This window comes from Phyllobates terribilis, unplaced genomic scaffold (assembly GCF_046119375.1).
Source record: "Phyllobates terribilis strain yellow unplaced genomic scaffold, ASM4611937v1 Scaffold_11__3_contigs__length_659146591, whole genome shotgun sequence".
NCBI lineage: Eukaryota > Metazoa > Chordata > Amphibia > Anura > Dendrobatidae > Phyllobates > Phyllobates terribilis.
Window position 1 is genome coordinate 616,311,394 of NW_027362771.1, and position 19,151 is coordinate 616,330,544.

Consider the following 19,151-nt stretch of genomic DNA (forward strand, 5'->3'; position numbering starts at 1 on the left):
GCAGGGGGCTGCAGCTGCAGAGCGGGTGCTAGCGCAGGGGGCTCCAGCTGCAGAGCCGGTGACGCACAGATTCCTCCTCTGCTCCGTCTCACACTTATTCTTTCAGTATCTCAATTAATATTGATAGTTTGCACAGAGGTGAATCGAGGTTTTCCGGCAGCCATGGTAAAACTTCAGTCTGACGCCAGCTCTTATGCACATCTTAAGCAGCTTGAGTAGTTGTCAAGTCACCACTTCCATGGACCGTGTGTCTCCGAAAAGAAGACAGGATCTTATATTATTTTTTGCTCTGAATGAGTTGAGGCTTATATATATATATATTTTTTTTTTCCATGAACAACAATCCACATTAATTCTTGAACAAAAAATCAACATTCAAATGTAATCATGTCATCACACACTGCGCATACATACACGTGTATATACCCACACACTCCGCATACATACACGTGTATATACCCACACACTGCGCATACATACACGTGTATATACCCACACACTCCGCATACATACACGTGTATATACCCACACACTCCGCATACATACACGTGTATATACCCACACACTCCGCATACATACACGTGTATATACCCACACACTGCGCATACATACACGTGTATATACCCACACACTCCGCATACATACACGTGTATATACCCACACACTGCGCATACATACACGTGTATATACCCACACACTCCGCATACATACACGTGTATATACCCACACACTGCGCATACATACACGTGTATACACCCACACACTGCGCATACATACACGTGTATATACCCACACACTCCGCATACATACACGTGTATATACCCACACACTGCGCATACATACACGTGTATATACCCACACACTGCGCATACATACACGTGTATATACCCACACACTCCGCATACATACACGTGTATATACCCACACACTGCGCATACATACACGTGTATATACCCACACACTGCGCATACATACACGTGTATATACCCACACACTGCGCATACATACACGTGTATATACCCACACACTGCCCATACATACACGTGTACATACCCACACACTGCGCATACATACACGTGTATATACCCACACACTCCGCATACATACACGTGTATATACCCACACACTCCGCATACATACACGTGTATATACCCACACACTCCGCATACATACACGTGTATATACCCACACACTCCGCATACATACACGTGTATATACCCACACACTGCGCATACATATACGTGTATATACCCACACACTCCGCATACATACACGTGTATATACCCACACACTCCGCATACATACACGTGTATATACCCACACACTCCGCATACATACACGTGTATATACCCACACACTGCGCATACATACACGTGTACATACCCACACACTGCCCATACATACACGTGTACATACCCACACACTGCCCATACATACACGTGTATATACCCACACACTGCGCATACATACACGTGTATATACCCACACACTGCGCATACATACACGTGTATATACCCACACACTGCGCATACATACACGTGTATATACCCACACACTGCGCATACATACACGTGTACATACCCACACACTGCGCATACATACACGTGTACATACCCACACACTGCGCATACATACACGTGTACATACCCACACACTGCGCATACATACACGTGTATATACCCACACACTCCGCATACATACACGTGTACATACCCACACACTGCGCATACATACACGTGTACATACCCACACACTGCGCATACATACACGTGTACATACCCACACACTGCGCATACATACACGTGTACATACCCACACACTGCCCATACATACACGTGTACATACCCACACACTGCCCATACATACACGTGTATATACCCACACACTGCGCATACATACACGTGTATATACCCACACACTGCGCATACATACACGTGTATATACCCACACACTCCGCATACATACACGTGTATATACCCACACACTGCGCATACATACACGTGTATATACCCACACACTGCGCATACATACACGTGTATATACCCACACACTGCGCATACATACACGTGTATATACCCACACACTGCGCATACATACACGTGTACATACCCACACACTGCGCATACATACACGTGTATATACCCACACACTCCGCATACATACACGTGTATATACCCACACACTCCGCATACATACACGTGTATATACCCACACACTCCGCATACATACACGTGTATATACCCACACACTCCGCATACATACACGTGTATATACCCACACACTGCGCATACATACACGTGTATATACCCACACACTCCGCATACATACACGTGTATATACCCACACACTCCGCATACATACACGTGTATATACCCACACACTGCGCATACATACACGTGTATATACCCACACACTCCGCATACATACACGTGTATATACCCACACACTCCGCATACATACACGTGTATATACCCACACACTGCGCATACATACACGTGTATATACCCACACACTCCGCATACATACACGTGTACATACCCACACACTGCGCATACATACACGTGTACATACCCACACACTGCGCATACATACACGTGTACATACCCACACACTCCGCATACATACACGTGTATATACCCACACACTCCGCATACATACACGTGTATATACCCACACACTGCGCATACATACACGTGTATATACCCACACACTCCGCATACATACACGTGTATATACCCACACACTCCGCATACATACACGTGTACATACCCACACACTGCCCATACATACACGTGTATATACCCACACACTCCGCATACATACACGTGTATATACCCACACACTGCGCATACATACACGTGTATATACCCACACACTGCGCATACATACACGTGTATATACCCACACACTGCGCATACATACACGTGTATATACCCACACACTGCCCATACATACACGTGTATATACCCACACACTGCCCATACATACACGTGTATATACCCACACACTCCGCATACATACACGTGTATATACCCACACACTGCGCATACATACACGTGTATATACCCACACACTGCGCATACATACACGTGTATATACCCACACACTGCGCATACATACACGTGTACATACCCACACACTGCGCATACATACACGTGTATATACCCACACACTCCGCATACATACACGTGTATATACCCACACACTCCGCATACATACACGTGTATATACCCACACACTGCGCATACATACACGTGTATATACCCACACACTGCGCATACATACACGTGTACATAGCCACACACTGCGCATACATACACGTGTACATAGCCACACACTGCGCATACATACACGTGTACATACCCACACACTCCGCATACATACACGTGTATATACCCACACACTGCCCATACATACACGTGTATATACCCACACACTCCGCATACATACACGTGTATATACCCACACACTCCGCATACATACACGTGTATATACCCACACACTCCGCATACATACACGTGTATATACCCACACACTCCGCATACATACACGTGTATATACCCACACACTGCCCATACATACACGTGTATATACCCACACACTCCGCATACATACACGTGTATATACCCACACACTCCGCATACATACACGTGTATATACCCACACACTGCCCATACATACACGTGTATATACCCACACACTCCGCATACATACACGTGTATATACCCACACACTCCGCATACATACACGTGTATATACCCACACACTCCGCATACATACACGTGTATATACCCACACACTCCGCATACATACACGTGTATATACCCACACACTCCGCATACATACACGTGTATATACCCACACACTCCGCATACATACACGTGTATATACCCACACACTCCGCATACATACACGTGTACATAGCCACACACTGCGCATACATACACGTGTATATACCCACACACTCCGCATACATACACGTGTATATACCCACACACTCCGCATACATACACGTGTATATACCCACACACTCCGCATACATACACGTGTATATACCCACACACTCCGCATACATACACGTGTATATACCCACACACTCCGCATACATACACGTGTATATACCCACACACTCCGCATACATACACGTGTATATACCCACACACTCCGCATACATACACGTGTATATACCCACACACTCCGCATACATACACGTGTATATACCCACACACTCCGCATACATACACGTGTATATACCCACACACTGCGCATACATACACGTGTATATACCCACACACTGCGCATACATACACGTGTACATACCCACACACTCCGCATACATACACGTGTATATACCCACACACTCCGCATACATACACGTGTATATACCCACACACTGCCCATACATACACGTGTATATACCCACACACTGCGCATACATACACGTGTATATACCCACACACTGCGCATACATACACGTGTATATACCCACACACTCCGCATACATACACGTGTATATACCCACACACTCCGCATACATACACGTGTATATACCCACACACTCCGCATACATAAACGTGTATATACCCACACACTGCCCATACATACACGTGTATATACCCACACACTGCGCATACATACACGTGTATATACCCACACACTGCCCATACATACACGTGTATATACCCACACACTGCGCATACATACACGTGTATATACCCACACACTGCGCATACATACACGTGTATATACCCACACACTCCGCATACATACACGTGTATATACCCACACACTGCGCATACATACACGTGTATATACCCACACACTGCGCATACATACAAGTGTATATACCCACACACTCCGCATACATACACGTGTATATACCCACACACTGCGCATACATACACGTGTATATACCCACACACTGCGCATACATACACGTGTATATACCCACACACTGCGCATACATACACGTGTACATACCCACACACTGCGCATACATACACGTGTATATACCCACACACTCCGCATACATACACGTGTATATACCCACACACTCCGCATACATACACGTGTATATACCCACACACTCCGCATACATACACGTGTATATACCCACACACTCCGCATACATACACGTGTATATACCCACACACTGCGCATACATACACGTGTATATACCCACACACTGCGCATACATACACGTGTATATACCCACACACTCCGCATACATACACGTGTATATACCCACACACTGCGCATACATACACGTGTATATACCCACACACTCCGCATACATACACGTGTATATACCCACACACTCCGCATACATACACGTGTATATACCCACACACTCCGCATACATACACGTGTATATACCCACACACTGCGCATACATACACGTGTACATACCCACACACTGCCCATACATACACGTGTATATACCCACACACTCCGCATACATACACGTGTATATACCCACACACTGCGCATACATACACGTGTATATACCCACACACTGCGCATACATACACGTGTATATACCCACACACTGCGCATACATACACGTGTATATACCCACACACTGCCCATACATACACGTGTATATACCCACACACTGCCCATACATACACGTGTATATACCCACACACTGCGCATACATACACGTGTATATACCCACACACTGCGCATACATACACGTGTATATACCCACACACTGCGCATACATACACGTGTACATACCCACACACTGCGCATACATACACGTGTACATACCCACACACTGCGCATACATACACGTGTACATACCCACACACTGCGCATACATACACGTGTACATACCCACACACTGCGCATACATACACGTGTATATACCCACACACTCCGCATACATACACGTGTATATACCCACACACTCCGCATACATACACGTGTATATACCCACACACTCCGCATACATACACGTGTATATACCCACACACTGCCCATACATACACGTGTATATACCCACACACTCCGCATACATACACGTGTATATACCCACACACTCCGCATACATACACGTGTATATACCCACACACTCCGCATACATACACGTGTATATACCCACACACTCCGCATACATACACGTGTATATACCCACACACTGCGCATACATACACGTGTATATACCCACACACTGCGCATACATACACGTGTATATACCCACACACTCCGCATACATACACGTGTATATACCCACACACTCCGCATACATACACGTGTATATACCCACACACTCCGCATACATACACGTGTATATACCCACACACTCCGCATACATACACGTGTATATACCCACACACTCCGCATACATACACGTGTATATACCCACACACTGCGCATACATACACGTGTATATACCCACACACTGCGCATACATACACGTGTACATACCCACACACTGCGCATACATACACGTGTATATACCCACACACTGCGCATACATACACGTGTATATACCCACACACTGCGCATACATACACGTGTATATACCCACACACTCCGCATACATACACGTGTATATACCCACACACTCCGCATACATACACGTGTATATACCCACACACTCCGCATACATACACGTGTATATACCCACACACTCCGCATACATACACGTGTATATACCCACACACTGCGCATACATACACGTGTATATACCCACACACTCCGCATACATACACGTGTATATACCCACACACTCCGCATACATACACGTGTATATACCCACACACTCCGCATACATACACGTGTATATACCCACACACTCCGCATACATACACGTGTATATACCCACACACTCCGCATACATACACGTGTATATACCCACACACTGCCCATACATACACGTGTACATACCCACACACTGCCCATACATACACGTGTACATACCCACACACTCCGCATACATACACGTGTATATACCCACACACTGCCCATACATACACGTGTACATACCCACACACTCCGCATACATACACGTGTATATACCCACACACTCCGCATACATACACGTGTATATACCCACACACTGCGCATACATACACGTGTATATACCCACACACTGCGCATACATACACGTGTACATACCCACACACTCCGCATACATACACGTGTATATACCCACACACTCCGCATACATACACGTGTATATACCCACACACTGCCCATACATACACGTGTATATACCCACACACTGCGCATACATACACGTGTATATACCCACACACTGCGCATACATACACGTGTATATACCCACACACTCCGCATACATACACGTGTATATACCCACACACTCCGCATACATACACGTGTATATACCCACACACTCCGCATACATAAACGTGTATATACCCACACACTGCCCATACATACACGTGTATATACCCACACACTGCGCATACATACACGTGTATATACCCACACACTGCCCATACATACACGTGTATATACCCACACACTGCGCATACATACACGTGTATATACCCACACACTGCGCATACATACACGTGTATATACCCACACACTGCGCATACATACACGTGTATATACCCACACACTCCGCATACATACACGTGTATATACCCACACACTGCGCATACATACACGTGTATATACCCACACACTGCGCATACATACAAGTGTATATACCCACACACTCCGCATACATACACGTGTATATACCCACACACTGCGCATACATACACGTGTATATACCCACACACTGCGCATACATACACGTGTACATACCCACACACTGCGCATACATACACGTGTACATACCCACACACTGCGCATACATACACGTGTATATACCCACACACTGCGCATACATACACGTGTACATACCCACACACTGCGCATACATACACGTGTACATACCCACACACTCCGCATACATACACGTGTACATACCCACACACTCCGCATACATACACGTGTATATACCCACACACTCCGCATACATACACGTGTATATACCCACACACTCCGCATACATACACGTGTATATACCCACACACTCCGCATACATACACGTGTATATACCCACACACTCCGCATACATACACGTGTATATACCCACACACTCCGCATACATACACGTGTATATACCCACACACTGCGCATACATACACGTGTATATACCCACACACTCCGCATACATACACGTGTATATACCCACACACTGCGCATACATACACGTGTATATACCCACACACTCCGCATACATACACGTGTATATACCCACACACTCCGCATACATACACGTGTATATACCCACACACTCCGCATACATACACGTGTATATACCCACACACTGCGCATACATACACGTGTACATACCCACACACTGCCCATACATACACGTGTATATACCCACACACTCCGCATACATACACGTGTATATACCCACACACTGCGCATACATACACGTGTATATACCCACACACTGCGCATACATACACGTGTATATACCCACACACTGCCCATACATACACGTGTATATACCCACACACTGCCCATACATACACGTGTATATACCCACACACTGCCCATACATACACGTGTATATACCCACACACTGCGCATACATACACGTGTATATACCCACACACTGCGCATACATACACGTGTATATACCCACACACTGCGCATACATACACGTGTACATACCCACACACTGCGCATACATACACGTGTACATACCCACACACTGCGCATACATACACGTGTATATACCCACACACTCCGCATACATACACGTGTACATACCCACACACTGCGCATACATACACGTGTACATACCCACACACTGCGCATACATACACGTGTATATACCCACACACTCCGCATACATACACGTGTATATACCCACACACTCCGCATACATACACGTGTATATACCCACACACTCCGCATACATACACGTGTATATACCCACACACTGCCCATACATACACGTGTATATACCCACACACTCCGCATACATACACGTGTATATACCCACACACTCCGCATACATACACGTGTATATACCCACACACTCCGCATACATACACGTGTATATACCCACACACTCCGCATACATACACGTGTATATACCCACACACTGCGCATACATACACGTGTATATACCCACACACTGCGCATACATACACGTGTATATACCCACACACTCCGCATACATACACGTGTATATACCCACACACTCCGCATACATACACGTGTATATACCCACACACTCCGCATACATACACGTGTATATACCCACACACTCCGCATACATACACGTGTATATACCCACACACTCCGCATACATACACGTGTATATACCCACACACTGCGCATACATACACGTGTATATACCCACACACTGCGCATACATACACGTGTACATACCCACACACTGCGCATACATACACGTGTATATACCCACACACTGCGCATACATACACGTGTATATACCCACACACTGCGCATACATACACGTGTATATACCCACACACTCCGCATACATACACGTGTATATACCCACACACTCCGCATACATACACGTGTATATACCCACACACTCCGCATACATACACGTGTATATACCCACACACTCCGCATACATACACGTGTATATACCCACACACTGCCCATACATACACGTGTATATACCCACACACTCCGCATACATACACGTGTATATACCCACACACTCCGCATACATACACGTGTATATACCCACACACTCCGCATACATACACGTGTATATACCCACACACTCCGCATACATACACGTGTATATACCCACACACTCCGCATACATACACGTGTATATACCCACACACTGCCCATACATACACGTGTATATACCCACACACTGCCCATACATACACGTGTACATACCCACACACTCCGCATACATACACGTGTATATACCCACACACTGCCCATACATACACGTGTACATACCCACACACTCCGCATACATACACGTGTATATACCCACACACTCCGCATACATACACGTGTATATACCCACACACTCCGCATACATACACGTGTATATACCCACACACTCCGCATACATACACGTGTATATACCCACACACTCCGCATACATACACGTGTATATACCCACACACTTATGTAATAATAATAATATTTTTTATTTTTATAGTGCCAACATATTCCGCAGCACTTTACAAATTTTAAATGTGCAAACACATGTGTATATATACACCCTGCATATACACACACTGCGCATACATACACGTGTACATACCCACACACTGCGCATACATACACGTGTATATACCCACACACTGCGCATACATACACGTGTACATACCCACACACTGCCCATACATACACGTGTATATACCCACACACTCCGCATACATACACGTGTATATACCCACACACTCCGCATACATACACGTGTACATACCCACACACTGCGCATACATACACGTGTATATACCCACACACTCCGCATACATACACGTGTATATACCCACACACTCCGCATACATACACGTGTATATACCCACACACTCCGCATACATACACGTGTATATACCCACACACTGCCCATACATACACGTGTATATACCCACACACTCCGCATACATACACGTGTATATACCCACACACTCCGCATACATACACGTGTACATACCCACACACTGCGCATACATACACGTGTATATACCCACACACTCCGCATACATACACGTGTATATACCCACACACTGCCCATACATACACGTGTATATACCCACACACTGCGCATACATACACGTGTATATACCCACACACTCCGCATACATACACGTGTACATACCCACACACTGCCCATACATACACGTGTATATACCCACACACTCCGCATACATACACGTGTATATACCCACACACTCCGCATACATACACGTGTATATACCCACACACTGCGCATACATACACGTGTATATACCCACACACTCCGCATACATACACGTGTATATACCCACACACTGCGCATACATACACGTGTATATACCCACACACTCCGCATACATACACGTGTATATACCCACACACTCCGCATACATACACGTGTATATACCCACACACTCCGCATACATACACGTGTATATACCCACACACTCCGCATACATACACGTGTATATACCCACACACTCCGCATACATACACGTGTATATACCCACACACTCCGCATACATACACGTGTATATACCCACACACTCCGCATACATACACGTGTACATAGCCACACACTCCGCATACATACACGTGTACATAGCCACACACTGCCCATACATACACGTGTATATACCCACACACTGCCCATACATACACGTGTATATACCCACACACTCCGCATACATACACGTGTATATACCCACACACTCCGCATACATACACGTGTATATACCCACACACTGCGCATACATACACGTGTACATACCCACACACTGCGCATACATACACGTGTACATACCCACACACTGCGCATACATACACGTGTACATACCCACACACTGCGCATACATACACGTGTACATACCCACACACTGCGCATACATACACGTGTACATACCCACACACTGCGCATACATACACGTGTACATACCCACACACTGCGCATACATACACGTGTACATACCCACACACTCCGCATACATACACGTGTACATACCCACACACTGCGCATACATACACGTGTACATACCCACACACTCCGCATACATACACGTGTACATACCCACACACTCCGCATACATACACGTGTACATACCCACACACTCCGCATACATACACGTTTATATACCCACACACTCCGCATACATACACGTGTATATACCCACACACTCCGCATACATACACGTGTATATACCCACACACTGCCCATACATACACGTGTATATACCCACACACTCCGCATACATACACGTGTATATACCCACACACTCCGCATACATACACGTGTATATACCCACACACTCCGCATACATACACGTGTATATACCCACACACTCCGCATACATACACGTGTATATACCCACACACTCCGCATACATACACGTGTATATACCCACACACTCCGCATACATACACGTGTATATACCCACACACTGCGCATACATACACGTGTATATACCCACACACTGCGCATACATACACGTGTACATACCCACACACTGCGCATACATACACGTGTATATACCCACACACTGCGCATACATACACGTGTATATACCCACACACTGCGCATACATACACGTGTATATACCCACACACTGCGCATACATACACGTGTATATACCCACACACTCCGCATACATACACGTGTATATACCCACACACTCCGCATACATACACGTGTACATACCCACACACTGCGCATACATACACGTGTACATAGCCACACACTGCGCATACATACACGTGTACATAGCCACACACTGCGCATACATACACGTGTACATAGCCACACACTGCGCATACATACACGTGTACATAGCCACACACTGCGCATACATACACGTGTACATAGCCACACACTGCGCATACATACACGTGTACATACCCACACACTGCGCATACATACACGTGTACATACCCACACACTGCGCATACATACACGTGTACATAGCCACACACTGCGCATACATACACGTGTATATACCCACACACTCCGCATACATACACGTGTATATACCCACACACTGCCCATACATACACGTGTATATACCCACACACTCCGCATACATACACGTGTATATACCCACACACTCCGCATACATACACGTGTATATACCCACACACTCCGCATACATACACGTGTATATACCCACACACTCCGCATACATACACGTGTATATACCCACACACTCCGCATACATACACGTGTATATACCCACACACTCCGCATACATACACGTGTATATACCCACACACTGCCCATACATACACGTGTATATACCCACACACTCCGCATACATACACGTGTATATACCCACACACTCCGCATACATACACGTGTATATACCCACACACTCCGCATACATACACGTGTATATACCCACACACTGCGCATACATACACGTGTATATACCCACACACTGCGCATACATACACGTGTACATAGCCACACACTGCGCATACATACACGTGTACATAGCCACACACTGCGCATACATACACGTGTACATACCCACACACTTATGTAATAATAATAATATTTTTTATTTTTATAGTGCCAACATATTCCGCAGCACTTTACAAATTTTAAATGTGCAAACACATGTGTATATATACACCCTGCATATACACACACTGCGCATACATACACGTGTACATACCCACACACTGCGCATACATACACGTGTATATACCCACACACTGCGCATACATACACGTGTATATACCCACACACTCCGCATACATACACGTGTATATACCCACACACTGCGCATACATACACGTGTATATACCCACACACACTGCGCATACATACACGTGTATATACCCACACACTGCGCATACATACACGTGTATATACCCACACACACTGCGCATACATACACGTGTATATACCCACACACACTGCGCATACATACACGTGTACATACCCACACACTGCGCATACATACACGTGTATATACCCACACACACTGCGCATACATACACGTGTATATACACACACACTGCGCATACATACACGTGTATATACCCACACACTGCGCATACATACACGTGTATATACCCACACACACTGCGCATACATACACGTGTATATACCCACACACACTGCGCATACATACACGTGTATATACCCACACACACTGCGCATACATACACGTGTATATACCCACACACACTGCGCATACATACACGTGTATATACCCACACACACTGCGCATACACTGTGAAGACTCGGGTCTCTTGTGGGCTGAATACTACTCGGACAACACAGGGTGATGGTAACACAATAAAGCAATACTTTGGTGGTTTAATAAACAGACAATAACATATAGAACAGTCCCAGCAAATACCCAAGATGGTGCAAATGACAGAATGTCGCCCTTTCGCTGGCCACGGGGATTAGAGCAGCTGTGACTTCCAGGGTCGACTGCCCCACCCGTGGCACCCCTCTTTGGTAGGCACCCACAGAGAGGAGGAAATGACAAGCTTAGGAAGCTGACAGTCCAATGGAGGTACATGATCAGGTGATCGGATGGTCGCAACATGGATTCTTCAAAATGTCTCTGAAGGTGCAGCAATGGTCAAAGGAGCAGATCAATGTTCTTCCAGCTGGGGCTGTGGTCCCGTAAGCAGACATTCCACTTGGAACAGAGGCAGAGACCCCTTTATATAGTTCACAACTGTCCTTCAAGCTATCATCCACAGGTCAAGGGGAAGGGGTGATGGTATTAACTTGCATTGTCTGAGCATCCACAGTTCATCTCCCAGTGTTGACTTGCAAACATTGAAGGATAAACTATAAACACCCAAACAATGTAAGTCAACAATCTGCATAATGTGTAATCAACATATTAGCAAACAGCATTGTTCAATGACCCTGCATCCCTGTCTTGCAAAGATAACAGTACAATACACTGTAGGAACTGATATAAGAGGTAAATAACAGCCATTTATCAATTTACAAATATCAAGTCAACCTACAAGAAGAGCTAACGTGTAGACTCATGGATAATAGTTATGTCTCGGGGCCCAGTGAATTTAGTTCTGGCATAATTAAGAAGAAATTCTGTGTTGTCACATACACGTGTGTATATACACACTGCACATAAACACACTGTACACACACATGTATATACACACACTATACACAAACACGTATATACATGTATATAATCCAAAAAGTAGGCAGTGTTTGCAAAAATAGACAAAAATGTTACAAAATGGAGAAAACAATGCAGTATAAAGAATTACATATAATAAAAAGGCATAACAAAAGAAAAGTACTAAACCTGATGTCATGGAAATTATGCAGGTTGTAGTGGAGGGAAGTATTCCTTTTTTAGGCAAACGATACAGCACACAGCGCACTGTGTCTTACAGGACTGACACTGACCATAGTTGGGCATTTGCTTTTATTAACACAAGTCACGCCCACATCATGGGATGTGGCTAGGTCTTTAGAAAATTATGGGATGCCCAACTTTCACAATATCTTCGTCGCTGGAGGTCCCAGGTGGGAGATATTAATGCCTTACTTCCATTCTTGATTTTGGCTAGCCATAGACAGGAAACATGGCATATATATTGTCATCCATCTGCCCAATGTTAATGTGGAGGTGCTTCCGCAACCGTCCAGTGATGTAAGACAATGCATTGCGTTTGCTACTTCGTCACGATGCCAAAAATATGTCTCTCATATCTGTCATATCTATGCCGTTCATAAAAAATAATCAATATTCATAACTTGGAAAAGATGGACAAAGGAGCTCAAAGTAGTCTGTTTACAGTTCTGTGTAAATTGGGATTCAAGGGACATAAGCCTGTAGCCTCTCACATTCCTCTGCAATGTGGGTATGGAATTCACGTCTGTGATCCATCAGATAACCAACTTTAATTATATGTTTTCAGCAGGATGGGGTCCCAGCCAAGAATAAGAGTCATGTAGAGGCTAATAGTGTGTTAGCCTTGCTTCAATGTTTACTTATGAGAACTATGAGGTGGCTTTATAGATTTTACAATTATAGCTATGACACTGTCTATATATATATATATATATATATATATATATATTGCCCTTTTGTGTCATGCTGTCTATCTCAAGCACATCTTGCGGGAACTACAGGTGCTCCACCAATGTGACATCTCTTACAGCCGGCTCTCCAGAGCTCCCCTTCTGCGTAAGAACATTTTTTTGGAAACCCCACCTGGCTGGTGTCCTAGTTCTCTGTTCTTCTCAGCACAAGGAATTTGTGCATCTGATTGTTGCAGCCACACATTGACTGTCTTCCTTCTCCTCAACTCTTTTTATAGTCTATGTTACGATAGTGGTAACAAGTGTCCGCAGCCAACATCACAGTCATACATTCAATACCTATGTCTAAAAGAATCCTGAAAAAAAGGTTATACCTCCCAGAAGAGCAGTCAAATCAGCACATAGACCCGTGTGGGAGGCCATATTATATGTCCTAAGCTGAGAAGATACCAGTGCCATTAAGGAAGTACAGACGCTGGGGTTGTTTGTAGGTTATCTGGATACTTGGGACTTTGCTGCGTGTCCCAGACTTACAGCTTCTGTGACTCTACAGGCTCCAAACCACCCTAATGGTCAAACAATAACCGTCCCAGAGGAAAAAGAATGTGACTGCCGGGGAGATGCATAATGCCTTATCTACGACTGAGAAGAAAGCAGGCAACAAACTCCAGACGACTCACGTGTTGTCAGTGGATGAGTAACTATCCAGGGTAGGCAGCAAAAAAACTCTCAAAGTGAAAAAAAAAAAAGTTCGGAATGAACACGTACAAATACAGGGCACGGTCAGATATCTCTGCGTTAGGGGACTTTCACATGTCAGTGTCTCCAGGACATGTGGTGACAGTTTTCACGTGCACTTCAGACACTGACACATATAGACACATTCAAAAGAATGGGTCTGCGCACATGTCAGTGTGTTTCCACGGACCGTGTGTCTGTGGGCAAACATGCTGCCGTGTCTGTTTTTTTCACGCATCATGGGCCACAAAACATCCCACACATGTGCACACTGATGACACACGGATGACATCTGTGATATCAGTGTGACTCAAACTGGCTCCTGGAAAACAGTGGTACAGTTAGTGCTGATCCCTGGCGCTGCCTGCTGGAGGCAGCTCTCATCATTGTCCCCTGCTGGCGCTGAATCAGCACGAGCACAGGACAATGTTGAGAATTGTATTCAGCCCCCGCTGTCTACATCAAGTATAAAATGAAGGATAAAATAAAAACACATTATACTCACCTTAACACCTAACCCGCTGAAGCTATTATCCCCTGTAAAAAACAAAACTGAAAAATACAATATCCCTCACCTGTCTGAAGTTGAAAGAATCCATAGTGTCCCGCGCAATAATCCATTTGTGCGACGTGCTCTTCAGCATGAGCGGTGGCATGAGGCGACTGCTCATGCTGAAGAGCAGGGGAAAACGACTCGCTAAAGCGAGCTGGCCCCTGAACTGCGGTGACCTCAGTGAGCTTAGCGCAACACTTGTAAAGTTTATGAATACAACTTTCAACATTGTCCCCTGCTCACACTGATCTCAGGCCCAGCAGGGGACAATGATGACAGTTGCCTCCGGCAACTGGGAACAGAGCAAACTGTGGTGGCTTTTCTCAGGCGCCGCTATGTGTTATTCTGATGTGGCACACGGTTGACACATGTATGCGACACATGGACACAGATATCTCAGGTACTGGCTTTTCCAGCAATGGAAATATCAGGACATGTGAAGGAGGCCTTGGGTGAAGCTTCCGCAGAGACGCCTGAGGTTTTACTTTATAAAGAGGCAAAAAGAGGAATATAGATGGATCGCGTCTATAGGGAAAATCTCTGCACATTGCAGCCCGTGTATAAGCCATAAAGGTTCCTCTGCTGGTAACAGCCGATAACAGTGATGGCACCAGGGCGGTATGTGGCACATTATTCACCAGGAGATGTGAAGGGCGGAGGACACATTCTGGGTGAAGAGACGACGCTCCCCCGACTGACAGCAGCTATTATCTGCTCTGTACTCTAATCAGCCACAAGCTACAAGGAAGGAAGAACACAGCGAGAAAGTATAAATGGAGCACAAAATGGTAACACTAACACTCGGGGTACGGGATATCGACACTGGCAGGTGGGGTACATGGTAATGACACTGACACTCAGGGTGCAGGATAATGACACTAACACTCGGGGTACAGGATAATGACACTCGAGGTACGGGATAATGACACTGACACTCAGGGTGCAGGATAATGACACTCGGGGTACAGGATGATGATGATGACACTGGGGGTACAGGATAATCATACTCACATTCGGGGTACAGGATAATGACGCTGACACTCGGGGTATAGGATAATGACGCTGACACTCGGGGTACAGGATAATGACACTGTTTCTCGGGGTACAGGATAATCACACTGACACTCGGGGTACAGGATAATGACACTGACACTGGGGGTACAGGATAATGACACTGACACTTGGGGTACAGGATAATGACACTGACACTCGGGGTACAGGATAATGACACTGACACTCGGGGTACAGGATAATGACACTGACACTCGGGGAACAGGATAATGACACTGACACTCGGGGTACAGGATAATGACGCTGACACTTGGGGTACAGGATAATGACGCTGGCAGGTGGGGTACATGGTAATGACACTGACACTCAGGGTGCAGGATAATGACACTAACACTCGGGGTACAGGATAATGACACTCGAGGTACGGGATAATGACACTGACACTCAGGGTGCAGGATAATGACACTCGGGGTACAGGATGATGATGATGACACTGGGGGTACAGGATAATCATACTCACATTCGGGGTACAGGATAATGACGCTGACACTCGGGGTATAGGATAATGACGCTGACACTCGGGGTACAGGATAATGACACTGTTTCTCGGGGTACAGGATAATCACACTGACACTCGGGGTACAGGATAATGACACTGACACTCGGGGTACAGGATAATGACACTGACACTTGGGGTACAGGATAATGACACTGACACTCGGGGTACAGGATAATGACACTGACACTCGGGGTACAGGATAATGACACTGACACTCGGGGAACAGGATAATGACACTGACACTCGGGGTACAGGATAATGACACTGACACTGGGGGTACGGGATAATGACGCTGACACTTGGGGTACGGGATAATGACGCTGAAACTCGGGGTACAGGATAATGATGCTGACACTGGGGGTACAGGATAATGAAACTGACACTCGGGGTACAGGATAATGAAACTGACACTCGGGGTGCGGGATAATGACACTGACACTCGGGGTGCAGGATAATGACACTGACACTCGGGGTACAGGATAATGACTGACACTCGGGGTACAGGATAATGACGCTGACAG